Source organism: Mesocricetus auratus, unplaced genomic scaffold (assembly GCF_017639785.1).
Source record: "Mesocricetus auratus isolate SY011 unplaced genomic scaffold, BCM_Maur_2.0 Super-Scaffold_100004, whole genome shotgun sequence".
Taxonomy (NCBI): Eukaryota; Metazoa; Chordata; class Mammalia; order Rodentia; family Cricetidae; genus Mesocricetus; species Mesocricetus auratus.
In genome coordinates, this window is record NW_024429189.1 from 29,465,110 (window position 1) to 29,477,434 (window position 12,325).

At 40.3% G+C, this 12,325-nt stretch overlaps 1 protein-coding gene across 6 annotated transcripts in view; it reads right to left on the reverse strand.

The window, feature by feature from the left end:
* The window catches only part of Itgb6 (integrin subunit beta 6), a 123,319-nt gene that overhangs the window by 61,324 nt on the left and 49,670 nt on the right, over window positions 1-12,325 (reverse strand). The window lies entirely within an intron of this gene.

Sequence of the window (12,325 nt, forward strand, 5' to 3'; positions counted from 1 at the left end):
ATGATCATGATTGGAAGTCAGTTACTAGCTATGCATGAAACTCTGGGGAAGTCACTCAACTCTTTTTTTAGCGTTGGGCTTTACCTTTAAAAATGGAGCCAATAATGTAGGTCCCAGTTAAGTCTTTGGACCAGGAGTGCTATAGGATCACTGGTAGAAATGAAACATCTAGGACACTACTTCAGGACTTCTACAGAAATACTGAGGGTAGGCTTAGCAATCTGGGTGGTAGCAAGCCTTCCAGATGCACGCTAAGATTCGCCAACCATTGGTGTAGAAGAAAGGAGATAGCAAGGAGGAGCCTCAGTAAGAGTGTGGCACGCTGCCTCAGGCAGGGGGGTGGCTGCTGTAGATCACACATAGTTCCCTGGCCTCGGCTCTGAAGATCTGTTGGTCTGTCAGCACACCCAGAGCAGCTGCATCTACCAGAGTCAGGTTTCTGTTAGACAATCCTACTCTCTGAACTAGACCTTGATCTTCATTATTTTTAGATTCTGTATTTTTTAAATTCATCTAATTCAACTACTTGCTAAAGTGGATCCAAATCACCGAATCGTTCGTTTGTTCATGTGTGTGTGTGTGTGTGTGTGTGTGTGTGTGTGTGTGTGTGTGTGTTTGTTTGTTTGTTAGAGATAGGGTCTTACTAGTAACATGGGCTGGGTTTGAAGTCTTCCAGTGAGCCCATGCATATTTTGAGCATGTGATCCTCCTGCTTCAGTCTCCCAGGTAGCTGAATAACCCATCTTATTTATAGTCATAAACACAGAGAGGAAAGAAGTCAATTTCCTCATGCAAATTCCCAGTTAAGGTCAAGCAAGGCAAGGCTGTACTTCTCCTTCAGTTCCAGCACTCGCAGTATAAATAAACAAGTGACCTTTTAGTAGAGTATTTAGTGCCATCTGGTTTTATTTTTCATTTCTTTCTTGTTTTTTTTTATTAATGATGTCACTATTTGAAACGGTCCCCATGTCTAATACTGAAATACTATCTAGTGTTCCTAAGTGCAACAAGGCTGGGGTGTGACTTGTGTAGAAATAACCTTCCTTCAGACATTACAGTTCAGTGGTAACACATCAACAATATTGACTAAATTGGACGCCCTTAAACTGAGATACACATTAGAACAAAGGTGTTTACTGGCCAGTTAACTAAAACAGAAGGTCGCAGGAATCTAACTCTTGGGACAATGTTTAATATACTGTAGGTCAGTCAGTACCGTGAGTGATGAGAACTGACAGGGTTACGGAGCTGAGGGCTGGGGATCTCATAGGAACAAGAGTGTTGTTGCCCATTGAGATGGTCATCTTTTGGTTAGCAGACATGCATAGAAAGCAGTTCAGACTCTTGTCCCCAAGCGTAAGAACAAGACATTTTGAGAAGCCTAGCACTGACTGGCTCAGCCCGAATATCTTCAGACAGCTATCCCCAGAAAAGATGCTTCTGGATCCAGACCTGACTTTGTTCCACTTCCTCAGCCAAAGGGAATTTTTAGAATCTGTCAGCTAATGGGACAGGGAGCATGGCAAGAGCCTTGAGTGGATGGTGGTCCCTGTGTTCCGATGAGTTTACCTAATTATTCTTTATCAATAGGGAGCCAGATATCGGGGTAAGAACCTGAGTGATCAGAGAAATAGTAGAGAAGCTACCTCCTATGTTTTCCATTCCTCCATCCAAAAAAGCTGAAGTCCTCTCTCAGCCTGGCCTTTCTATTTCCTGTCTCCTAACTGTCCTCAGTCCTCCGAAACCTCTATGGTTAACTTTTGTCAGCTAGTGGCTAGCTCCACCCTCTGACTCAAAGCAAACTTTATTGTCAGAGTGCGTTAATCGTCACACAACAGCATTCTGTGCTCCCCTAACACACAAGGTTTGTCTATTAATCCAGCTGTGTGGACACACCTGGTCTAATTGGCCAAGGAGCAAGTGTGAATTCCCAGGCCACATTTTCTGATTCACGATGTTTATTTTGAACTCTCAGAATTTAGCTTGCATCAGATTTCTTTGAAGTGCTGACGGCTCATGAACTCTACCTGGCAGGGCTGTTACGAGGCTAAGCAACACGGCAGGCTGGGCTGTGCAGAGGCAACGCCACTTCTTACAGAGATCGCTTCACACAGACTCACACTGTGAAAAGCTGCCTACTAGACAGACATGCTATGGCCATTGAAATGATGAACATACAGCAGCTGTGGCTGCCTGCACAAGACCTGCCCCAAATAGTAAGACATGAGAGTAGAAGGCAGACTGTCGAGAAGAAGGGGCCACAGCACGGGGGGGGGGGGTAGGAGTTAAAGAGGATCCTGGGGGTGAATATGATCACAGTGCATTATGTTCATCTCTGAGACTGTCAAAATAAAAAATTAACACTTAAAGGTGCAATGATCTTTTTGTAACTAAATAACAGAGTGATCCATTAAAGTTCCCATCCACAAGTTATGCCATTCCTTTGCTTAGATAAAAAATTCTTTGATGGGGTTTGCTGGTTTGCCTTTTGACCCATATTAGCAAACTCCTTCCCATGCCGTTTCTGACTGCTGTCATTTCTGATGTTCAGGCCATACCATTCACAACAGAAATGGGAAAAAGCAAGTCAAATGACTGACTAGAAATGTCATCTGAATGTTATTTTTCATTTTCTTTAATGACTAGGATTCAGAGTCTGTCTGTCTTTATTGGCATTTTATTTTTTAAATTTTGTTTTTTATTCTTTTAAGTTTATGTGCATTGCTGTTTTGAATTTCGTGTCTGATCCCCTGGAACTGGAGTTGTGAGCAGTGATGTAGGTTCAGGTACTTGAACCTGGGTCCTTCTGGAGAACAGTCAGTGCAGAGCCATCTCTCCAGCTCTGCATTTTATTTTTAACCCCTTTTCAGTTGACAGGTTTATATCCCTTGCATATTCTTCTATTGGGCTACTTTTATTTTAATTTTGTGTGCTCTCTGAACAATACTAATCTCTTATCTTTCTTTTATCTTTTAATTTTATATTTTAGATATATACCTTAAACTCAAATATAAGAAGCATTTTAAAATATGACACAAGGAAGTATCATACTTCCAATATAAGAAGCATTCTAAAGTATGATGCAAGAAAGAAGTCAAATGTTTAAAATTATTCCCATATTCATCACATATTCTCATTGCTCCCACAGCGTCTGTAGAAGCTATGGGGAAGTAGACTATGCATTCAGTTTAGAGTAGACATATTAAGCAGTTATCTGTCCTTAGGCAGGTCACATAACACTGCTGAATGTCAGAGTTCTTAACTAGCTCACAAAGTAATTGTGAAGATTATATGACACAGCAAGTGGCTAGCCATATTTGGCTTAGCATATCCTCCAAGACCTAGCTAGTTTGAATCCTTTATTTGGGGCTACTGGCTTGCATCACACTGGGGGCATCTTCTGGAATAAAAGAACTGGCAACTGACTTTAACATGAGAAATTTGCATCTTTGATGCTTGGAATATCTCCTCTTAGAGGAGATTCTAAGGAGATAATTATGTGTGTGCTTATGTGATGTGTGTGTGTGTGTGTGTGTGTGTGTGTGTGTGTGCGTGTGGTTGGTGTGCACATGCAGAGACCAGATGTAAACTTTTTTTTTTTTTTGGTTTTTTCGAGACAGGGTTTCTCTGTATTGTTTTGGAGGCTGTCGGTCCAGCCTGGCCTCGAACTCACAGAGATCCTCCTGCCTCTGCTTCCCGAGTGCTGGGATTAAAGGCATGCGCCACCACCGCCCGGCCCAGATGTAAACTTTTGATGTCTTTGTTAATCACTATCCACCGTATCTATTATTATTTTTTTTGTTTGTTTGTGACAGGAACTCTCATTCAACAAGGTGCTCACCAATTTGGCTAGACTAGCAATGTCTAGAGATCTTCCCATGTCCAGATCCTCAGCAGCAGGACTGCAGGTGCACACTGCAGCTCTGGCTTCTTGCACGGGCCCTGGCATCTGAACTCAGGTCCTCATGCCAGTGCAGCAAGCCCCTTACTGACCAAGCCATCTTCCAGCAGGGAACTAATTAGAATTACTACCCTATGAGAACTCTGTGGTTTTGGAAAATGAGTGAAAACTTAGTATTATTCATTCAGCTGGTGAAATGACTAGGAACATGCAGGAAAAGCAAAGCAGAGCATCAGGAGTGGGTGACAGCTGGGGAACCTGAGTAGGGACCCTTGTGTCATCAGAGATCTGCCTCTAGTGAGCGGCATATTTGAACACTGCTTTCGCAGCATCAGAACTAAAGGGAAGAGGCTCTTCTCACCATGGGACAGTTCTGAGGCCCTAGACAGCAATGGGTTTGCATTTCAGTTGCAGGATAATTATGAGGTACAACATAAAGAGGGACTACTAACATTTTGTTTATTTTTTAAAAATGAGTAAGTGTTGATAAAATAAAACTATGCTTACATATACCAAAAGTTATCTTTTCTGTCAGGAATTGGAAATGATTTCCAGTCCCTTCTTTTTACCTTTTGTTTTTGTTGTTTTTTTTTTTTGCACACAGTTTTATCTATGTAGAAAGAAGCTATAACTGTGTACTCACAGTACAGCGAATCCCTTTAAGCGTTTAATAACTGCCATTTGCTTTTTACTGTGTGATATTTAGGAGAGCAATATTGGGGCAGGGGCCTTTGACATGTTGAGGCAGTTGCATCAAGTTCTACTTGGTGCCCTGATAGGTGTTTCTCAGGAAGCACTCGGCTTAATAAAAGAGGAAATTCTAGTGTCACTTGATTGTCCTGGAGGAACTATTACAAATCATTAGTTGCATTTGCTGTGCATCTCCGAATACATGGTTTTTCTTCAACACATGGAGAGTTTGCATAGAGCATTTCTGCTGCCCATGAAATACAGAGAGGAAGCATCTGGCTGAACAAGCTGACTTGGCCCTTTTCTCTTGGAGCATCATTTTCACCTGAAGGAATGATTGACAGCTAAACTTGAGTTAGTCAAACTTGAATATTTGGCAGACATGTTCTTAAAAAATGAACAAAGCAAGACTGTCATTTCCAAGGACATAAATGCTGGTATTTGCTGCCAGTAGTGAAATTCAAGGTAACAAGAATATTTGAATTGAGGGAATTGCTCATCTGCTACTTGAGAGATTGACAACACATCCAACGTTTTCCAGTGCTTCGAGACACATGTGATAAGGTTGGTGGTGATATTAACAAGCATGACTTTTGATATCATGGATTATGGAGGATGCGCATGACTCAATGAATTTATATTTTCCAAATGGCCAAACATGTTGCAAAATCATAAGTGGTAAGGGTCACTCACGCTCAGACAGATCAGTGGACTGCAGTGTAACAGAATGAAAAGTGTTCATTGACACTGCTTTGGGTTCCACACTGGAACATTCACTCGTCACCTAGTCTATTGTAAGAGTAGACAGGTGGACACAGTCATTGGACATAGCTATCAGGTGAGATTCTCCTTTGATAATACATTTCTGTGTGAGGTTTGACTTTCTTTGAGGAATTCTATCAAAAACATGCAGTAAGTTAAATGCAAAAGTGGATGTGGCTATCCGTTTATCTTCAATTAAACTAGCTGCTTTAGAAATTTGTGGGAAAAATGTAAACTTATAACAAAAGACTTGCTATTTTTGTTTTGTTTTGAAAATGTAGTTGCTGTTCATTAAAACACGTTATAATAATATGCAATTTCTTATTGTAAATATTAAGCTAACAAATCAATGCCTATTTGTTCTATTATATTTTGATAAAATAACTATTAAAATATATAACCCATATAAACAAGCTCTCTTGGAGGTATGTCATCATCATCGTCATCATCATCATCATCATTATCGTAAGCAGAGTCTCTCTTTGTAGGTCAGATTGGTTTTATGTTTGGGATCCTCTTGGCTTGGCCAAATAAGGGCTGGGGTTAGGAGCATACAATACCATACATGGGTGAGGTATTTTTTTTTTGGTGTGTGTGTGTGTGTGTGTGTGTGTGTGTGTGTGATGTATGAATATGAGTAAGGTCAGAGGACAATTTTCAGGAGTCTATTCTCTCCTACCATGAGATCCAGAGATTGAGCATGGGCCATAAGATTCCCATGGCAAGTACTTTTGGCTGTTGAGCTAAAATGGCCCAAAAAGGGTCAATTTTTAAGGGTGTAAAGGAGTCCTGAGATTTGAAAGTTTGGGGATCACTAGATGGAAATAGAGATGAGGTAATGGGTTAATGAGGGAAAGGAAATTGATGCTTATCTGGAATGTCTATTGTTCTGGACTCATTCAATCTCTTGATTACTCTAGAGTCATTATCTATCAGTGTATATGGTTGAAGAGAATAACTGCAAAGTCTGTTGAATGTTACAAAACCCTTCTAGGCTCTTTCCTCTTATCTTTCATTGTCTTCTAACTTGATAAAATTTTACTCTATACTTACAAGATTTGTTTTGGTTAAGACATGTAAGTTTTCGTCTTGTGTATGTATATGGGATGCTAGCTGGATACAGGAATTTAGCTAGAGATACAATGGAAAGAAAAACACAGTTTTGCAGGTTTTTAAAAAAGTATTTTCTGTTTACAACTTGAATGATAAATTTTATTAGGAAGAAATAGAGAAGCAGGTTTAGCCAACATGATATTTAGATTCTTTCAGGAGACCAAATGAGTAATCTTCTTTCAGGTCCCTACTAGTTACCCACTGTGCAGTAGTCTGGTCTCCTCCAGTTATGCCCGATGGTTACTAATGACACCTAGTATATATTGAGAACTTAGCAAGGTCAAGCCAAATGCTTCCGTTCATGATCTGACCTAATCCTCACAACCACTCTGTGTGATTAGAACTAGGGCTTTCAATTTCCTGAAAATGAAACCTGATTTGAGAAGAGGAGTGGCCCAGCCAAGGCCATGTTAGGAGTGATTCAATGAGCCCAGACTCCATCCAGAGCTGACTCTGGAGCCCTTGATGTCTTCCAAGATGCCTGTCCACTAAAGAACTTCAGTTCCTTATAGAATGGGTCCAGATCCCCCGCCCCTAGATATTTCCACACTCAGCATACGACTTGAGGCTCTGCAATTTTTTTTAAATGAACCAAAGAATGAAAGACTGCTTGAATGAAAGCCAAGCATGGTTGCTCATAGCAATTATCTCAGTACTTGGCCTAAGGCAGGATGGTTGCATAATTTCAAGGTCAGTCATACTGCATGGCAAGTTCAAGGCCAGTCTTGGCTATAGCATGCTACACTGTCTCAAACTAATGTTGAAATTAACATACATAGAACTAAATAAAGGCCAAACTACTTTGATTTTTTTCCAGAAGCTTCTTTAAGGACTAGGTATAATTACTAGTTCAAGGTGTTGCCTCCTGGTTTAGCTGAGTCATCCAACCTTGTTAATTTTAATTGTTTCTCTGATAACATTCTATACGCATTGTTTCCCTATTGTATGTCAAATTGCTACATCTTATCTGACCCCAAACAGGAAGAATGAAGCAAAAGTAATTGGTACTGATGGAATTGGCAAATAATTTCATGGAAACTTCAGGCAGGTGCAGAGCTCTTCAATTTACAAAAGAAAAAGTCAGAAGCAGAAGGGAGGCTGTTATACTAGAGAAGATGTTTTCAGTGACAAATGTATTGACTTTACAGATGGACGGAGTAATTGATAACACAGGCCACGCCTTACTATTTATTATTTGGTATTGTTAAAGAATGCCTTTGAGTCATTCTCACTCTTCTTAGACATCTGCATGTCTTGTGTTACAGGAATTGTTAGAAGCCACCTAGAGTCTATCTCTCCAGGGACAGAATCCTGATGTTTAGGGGTGGAATGTGTTTCCTTTTAGTTTTCTTTGTTATGTAAATAGACATGAGATTTTTGGGTAAAAATTCTGACTAAACTTCTTAAATTGGCAAAATAAAACTCAGCATTCATTTGTAATTAAGAGGAGAAAGGTAACAAAACGGGAATAGGAGGGACTTTTCTTGTCTTATACAAAAAATTAAAAACATCACTAGCTGACAATATATTCAATGGTGACACTGAAGCAATTCCTCTTAGCCCATTGACCTGGCCAGGTCTGTCCTTCCTCACCATATCAGTTAGAAACTATGCTGGTGATCCTACATAAGCAGTGATCCTAGCTAACGCAATAAGGCAGGAAAAGATAGACAGAGGAATGGACATTGAAGAAGACATTATTACTCACAGATATGTGACTTAGAAAACCAGAAGTCTACAAAAGCAGGTAGGAATTAATGAGAGGAAATTTGTAAAGGTTTTGGGGCAAAAATGAATATCCAAAATACATTGCATTTTGATAAATTACTATGGAAAATAGGTTTTACAAATCTCAAGGAATAGATAATAATATAAAGACAGAAGAAAGTGAAAGATTTTCTTTTTTACAATGAAAACAGTGGAGTGCTTCTCAGAGACATCTAACAAGAATCAAAGAAGCAGAGATACTTGTCACATGACATGACCAGAAAGTTCAAGAAGTTTAAGAGGTCCACTTTCCCTAAACTGACCTATAGCTTCATTACAGTCTCTTTTAAACTCTCAGCATATTGTTTCAGAGACATTGATGAACTGATTCTAAAATCTACGTGGAAATGCAAAGTTAGGAAAATCAAAAGGACAGCATTGGAAAGCTTACTTTCCTGATTTCTCTTCTTATAAAACTACTGCAAGCAAAACTGAGTCAGAGTGATGGGACCAATGAAAAAGAAATGAATGTCTACATTTAGACTCATAGGACATCAAGCCGATTCAAGTGTGGAAAGTCTTGCTTAACAAATAGTTCTGGAATCACCAATCCCATGTGGAAACAAAAGATGAATGAATCTCAACAGGTATAAATGGAAGACCTTTAATCTTAAAGTTTCTATAAGAAAATATGGAAGAGATTTTTATCACTTTAGAAAAGGCCAATGGTTCTCAGAAGAACAACAAAGAAAAAAACTACAAAATTAAAAACTGATAGGCTGATCTTCATCAAAATATAAAAAAAGACATTGCTAGTAAATTAAAATGCAAGCTACAAAGTGGTAAGAATATCTGAGAAACATATTGGACAAAGAACTTGTATCCAAAATACATAAAGAGGGGGCAGGGGAGATGGTTCAACTAAGAGCACTTGCTCTTGCAGAGGTCCCAGGTTCATTACCAGAATCCACACAGTGAACAGCTCAGACCATCTGCAACTCCAGTTCTGGGGGTTCTGAATCCCCCTTCTGGATTCTGGGGCACTGCACATACATGGTGCACAGATACACACAACAAAATAAAAGAACCCATACAAAACAATATTAATAATATAATAAAAATTTTTCAGATGGTTAAAAGGTTTAAAAAGATATTTCATAAAATATGATATTAGGACAAATGAACACATGAAAAGACACTCAACATCATTCCTCAATAAACACAAATTAAAACAACAACAGCATTACAAACTCATCAAAATGCCTAAAATCAAAACGATTGACGTTTAGTGAAAATGTAGTAATTCTAATCCTACTAACACCATCATCCAATGGTGTGGATGTGAACCACATGGAAATCTTGCAAACTGTTTTTGGAAGTAAAAGGTAGCACATCAACTTTGCAAAGAATCTGGTAGCTTCTTGAAATTTAAAAAAAGTACATACAATTCAACAAATCCATTCTATCTATGCATTTAAGAGAAATAAAAAAGTACATCTTTTGTAATGATTTATATGCAAGTGGTTATACCAACATTTTCCACTAAGTCCAGAATGTGGCAACAACCTAACCATCAATGGAAGAATGAATAAACAAACTGTAGCAGATCTATAAGGGCTGTGTGTCAGGGAGCAGCAGACTGCTGATGCGCACAACAGAGTCATAAAGACATTTAAAAGCAGTTTGTTGACACCAGGAGCAGTTGAGCCGGTCCGAGGACATGAGCATGGGAGAGCAAGGGCCCCACTACTTGTCTATCACCTGGCAGCATGGGCGCGAGAGAAATACCGTCTGCTTTACCCCTCACCCCTCTGCACCTGCAGCACTTGGGAGAGCAGGCTCTCCACCCCACCTAGGCAGCACCGTAGAGCTGACCCTGTTGGCAGAGGCCAGGGTGAGCTGGTTCTGAGTGGGAAAGCTGGTCCCACGTCCCTCGTCTGCCGAATGATATCCAGGGTAAGGGAACGACGTTTTCCCCCTTTTGCCCCTGGACACCTGAGAACAAGACAGCTGGCCCTGCCCCTCACCATCTGCAACACTTGGGAGAGTGGCCCCTGCACTTCACCTGGGCAACACAGTGTTTGTCCTGGTGGTGAAGGTGTGGGTGAGCCGGACCTAAGGGGCCAGAGCAGGAGACAGGCCCTACACTTTGCTCCTTTTTGCAAGGGGTGAACTAGCTGGAGGCAGTGCTGGAGAGCTCACCCTGGTGGTGAGGATGGGGAAGGACTAGTGGGTTGACCAACTCAGCTACTACCCAGGCACAGAAACCAGGGCTGTCCCAACATCCACTCCATCTATGATCTGTTGGAGCACACGAAGGGGCTGGTCCTGTAGACCCAAAGCTGCAGGATCTCCACAACAGAGAAAAACAACAGGATACCCAAGAGGAGTCCCAGTGAGGGCCGGGTATTGATAGCACATCAGAGACCAGAGGCCTAGAAACAGACAAATGACTCATTGCAATGTAAAGACTGCAAATAAAGTAAATATGAACTAAATGGTATACTGTGTGACTCACTATGTAACACTACAGCTTCCAAGAAGAGATATTTATTTATTTATTTGTTTGTTCTTCTTTTCTTTTAAAATTTACTTCATTTTATTTTGGGGGGGAGATTGCAGGGGCAAAGGCTTGATTCAAGGGAACAGGGAGATGGGTGGGATCAAGACACAAGGCGTGAAAGCCACAGAGAATCAATAAAATGTTTAAAAAAAATAAGGAAAGAAAGAAGCCAGGCATGAAGAGTGCATACTACACATTCTTACATCTATATGAGAGCCAAGAATAGGCAAAAGCAATCTAAACAATAGAAATCAGAAAGTGATTGCTTCTGAAGAGGCAGGACTGACTATCCTAGGCCATGAAGAATCCTTCCAAGAGGAAGACAAGTCTGGAATGTTGATTACTTTGGTGCATTCAATTACCAAACTCATCAAACAGCATTGTTTGCTGTGTGCTTTTTTAGAACATTCCAATTAGATCTTTATTGATCTGTGTACTTCCCTCCCATTCTTCCTGGAATGAAGACATGATTAGTACCCCAGCAGCCTTCTTGGACCATGAAGACAAAATCCATGACAGACAGACAGCAGGAAAGCCTTGGATTCCTATGTGTGGAGTGCTAAGCCAACCCTGAGCTGCCCTTCTCCAGACTCCTCTATGTGGAGGATAGAAACAATTCTCCCTTTAAGTCAGTGTGTCTGTGACTTGCAACCAAACACAATTCCTGAGAAGTAGAATCAGTAAAAATTTCCTTTCAGAGTAAAATTGTTTGGGCTATGTCAGATTACAGTTGAGAACTATAATAACTCTTCCTCCTCCTCCTCTTCCTTCTCCTCCTTCAATACAGGGTTTCTCTGTGTAGCCCTGGCTGTCCTGGAACTTGCTTTGCAAAACAGGCTGTCCTTGAACTCAGAGATCCACCTGCCTCTGACTCCCAGGTTCTGGGACTATAGGCATGCACCACTACCACCCAGCTTATGAGAACTATACTAAACTTCTAAACTGAAATAACGTTATTTGCTTCTTATAGATGCTGCTCCATTTGATGTATTAAGATATTAAATGCTAACATTTAATATATTTGGGAAATTGTGTGTGTGTGTGTGAGAGAGAGAGAGAGAGAGAGAGAGAGAGAGAGAGAGAGAGAATTGTAGTATAAAGCTAATGCTTTGAATCAAACCAGATCTTTTCACGAATCCTCATTCAGTCATGTACCCTTGGGTAAATTGCTGACCTCTCTGGTTCTTTGTCACTTCAGTTGAGTACAGGACTCACGGAGACCAGCTTTAACCTTCCATCATTGTAAAGATGGAGTGACATCATGATTATGAAGTGTTTGGCACAGAGGCTGGCATGGAGCAAATGGTAGCTCTTTTTCAGTGGGAGAATGCTAAATAACTTGCTTGATTTTGAACATGTCATTGACCATACAGGTAAGGCATCACAAAGTAATTTTCCCTTGACTATCATCTGTATAATACATAATTTAAATGGCTGGTTATAGCATTTTATAATAGGGTCACTGCCTCATTTCCTGTTGAGTTTAATTGTAGTGGAGGCTTCTTCTCTCTGAAATGAGAGAAAGCCACATTTCCCAAAGTGCGTCAGAGAAAGCTGCAAAAATAGTTATTTTGATAGAAAGACTCAGA